This window comes from Austrofundulus limnaeus, unplaced genomic scaffold (genome assembly GCF_001266775.1).
Source record: "Austrofundulus limnaeus strain Quisiro unplaced genomic scaffold, Austrofundulus_limnaeus-1.0 Scaffold11, whole genome shotgun sequence".
Classification (NCBI taxonomy): domain Eukaryota; kingdom Metazoa; phylum Chordata; class Actinopteri; order Cyprinodontiformes; family Rivulidae; genus Austrofundulus; species Austrofundulus limnaeus.
Window position 1 is genome coordinate 1817456 of NW_013952413.1, and position 3283 is coordinate 1820738.

A 3283-nucleotide genomic window follows, 5' to 3' on the forward strand; every position below is an offset into this window, starting at 1 on the left:
CACACACACACACACACACACACACACACACACACACACACACACAAACACAAACACACACTCCTACTATGTCTGTCTATCCATGTGGGGATTTTCCATTGACGAAGAAATTTATAGTTATTAGAGGTTAGTACTGATGTTAAAAGCACAACACTGTATTTTTAGGTATTCCTTTTTATAATTATGACAATGTTTTATAATAATGTTTTGATTGATATAGATTAGTTACATGTCTGAATTATAACAACACATAATTAAAACGTTATGATAACAGTAGATGAGATTTTTGTATGAATGTCTGTGATTCAGCCGTAGGTCAGTAGGGGGCGAACGCAGGCATTGAAGAATCATGTATAAATTGATGCACTTCCTGGTTTTTCGCCAGTGTGGTTTCCTTGTCAGCACCGGTGGCATTAAACCTCACTCGGTTCCAGAATTCTGCTTTTGTATGGTTTTATTCTTTCTACAAATCAGTTTATTTAACAAYGGTGGTTTTCATATTGACTTCAGTCTATTGAACACGTATTTTCTTACAGACTTCCGTACATTTTTTGGAAATTTTACAGCCTAACCCTGATCATTTACCCTAAAACTAACCTCACAGATATCTACCTGACACTAAAACCAACCTGAACTCAATTCACACATTGGTCCTAAACCCAACCCCCAGGCATTCAACTCAAATGGGGACTCAGCTTACGTCCCCATATTTACTAGCTGTCCCCACATGTAGGTGTTTTGCCTAAAAATGGTCCTCATATGGTAGGAAATGCACACTCACACACACTTCTGACTTCTTTGTTTGCGCGATGGCAGTATCACTCTTACTGATGAACAGTTATGTTATTATATTGTAATCTGTGACAATAATTACAATTTCTAAGTAAAGGTTTGATATCTTCTGTTTCTTAGCAACATTTTATTTTAGTTTTTTCACCCACACGCAAATATATGGAAGCCCATTTCCACCACCCTGATAAAAAATAAATAAAACTTGTATCTCATAATTATGACTTAGCCATCTCATAATTATGAGATAGTATCTCATAATTATGAGATAGCTAAGTCATAATTATGAGATAGCATCTCATAATTATGAGATAGTATCTCATAATTATGAGATAGCTAAGTCTTAATCATGAGATAGTATGTCAAAATTATGAGATAGCGAAGTCGTAATCATGAGATAGTATGTCATAATTATGAGATAGCTAAGTCGTAATCATGAGATAGTATGTCATAATTATGAGATAGCTAAGTCGTAATCATGAGATAGTATGTCATAATTATGAGATAGCTAAGTCATAATTAGGAGATAGCTAAGTCATGATTAGGAGATAGTATCTCATAATAATGAGATAGCTAAGTCATAATTATGAGATAGTATCTCATTATTATGACTTAGCTTTATGAGATAGTATCTCATAATAATGAGATAGCTAAGTCATAATTATGAGATACAAGTTTTTTTTATCAGGGTGGCGGAAATGGGCTTCCATACAAACTTGACTTGTCACATTCAAAAGCTTTTTTTTACAAACTCCACAGATCTACAGAGATGTAAATGAGTTTGCTAAGTCATTCTTGAATGAAATCCCCAAAAAACATTTGCCACAGCGATGTTGATAGTGTTCATTATCACGGTTCATATGTGCAGCTGCTGCGTCTTAGCATCGTTAAATGTTGCAAAGACCCCAAACACATCTGGGGTGAAGGTTTTTTTTTTTTTCAGGTATGAGGAAACCATATACTGTGGAGTAAATAATTGCAATGTGGATAAAATAATTACGAACCAACTCATTAACCACTAAAGTTAAAAGTTCAGATCTCACAAGCTATTTAACACCACAGGCCATGCCTGCTTGAGTCAAACTCAGCGTGAGCCAAAACACTAAGGAGCCAATAAAAACAGCCTCATTTAAGCTGCTGTTTCTTGGCACAGAGCGCTTTCAAATGAAAACCCTCTCTATGCCCTGTCAACTTTATGTGCTGCTGTGCAAAGTACAGTCAGCCAGTTGAACAAAGACCTGTTAAATGTACTAACAAGTTACTACCTGCTTTTCAAACAGGGTAAACTCGACAGGCCTAAACAGAGAAAAATAGAGATTTTCCAACTTTCTCAGCATCATTTTGACAATCAGCTCACTTAGAATACAAAGTTTACTGTGAGTTTTTATTAAAAGCTGTATTTTGGTTTTGCTTGTGTGTTTTGGCCAGAGGTCTATAAAGTACTTGAAAAAAAAATAACTAAGTGTAAGTAAAATTACATGAACAGAAAAYGACTTCGGTAAAAATAAATTGCACTGATGAGAAAACTATTCATGTAAAACTGTTCACAAAAATTGGGAAAGTAAAAGTAAAAGTACTTTTACACACTCTCTAAGAAATAAACTGTTGAATTTACTGAACCAAACTGGTTCCACTAAGTCAGAGTAAAATGATCAATACATGTATATTATTTGCTCCGTTTACTTGACTAGGTTTAGTGGGGTCAGTTGACATGACTTGGTTAAGTAAACAACACTTCACATTTTTTAGAGTGCACAAATATCTTCTTTTATGATTAATTCAAACAGATTTAATTTTGTAACAAGTAACTTATATTTTAAAGTAAAGAAGTAAAAGTATTACTTTTAGCTATGCAATAAAGGAAAAGTAGCTATTTAAAAATAGTTGGTAATTTACAAATCCTCACAAAAACTACTTAAGTACAGTAACAAAGTAAATGTAGTTACTATAAACCTCTGGTTTTGGCCTGTCATTGATTTCTGTTCTTGTCTATTTCTGATGCAGCTTCCTCCAGTTTTCCTGTGAGCTGCAGAAATCAAACGTTCTATGTCTGTTTTGCGATCCTCAATCATTATCAAACACTTCAACCCTGTTAGGTGGGTCCAGAAATACTTAAAAATTAATGAAAAGTATCGCTTTCAAACACTAGGAGACACAGAACCTCCTATCTTGTAATAGAAGTACATTAAATGAATAAGCCCTGTTGTGCAGTTTGGAGCAGTTTGATCCAAAACCTGGGGAGTCTGAAGACTTTGATGCCTTTTCAGACAGAGGAGTAGATGGTATTTTTTTTTTAATATGTGTTCTGTTTAGAAGTTCTGTAACAATTTTTATAGTTTTTGATCTCATCTAAGYCTGACTTCAAAAGGCAGATTTATTTGAACAGTTGATTCAGTGTAAGAGAAAAAACAACAACAAAAAAACAACAGACAGCGTGTGAAGCACTAAATGCCCAGTGGTCTCAGGAGTAAAAAGAGATAGAAAATCATATATA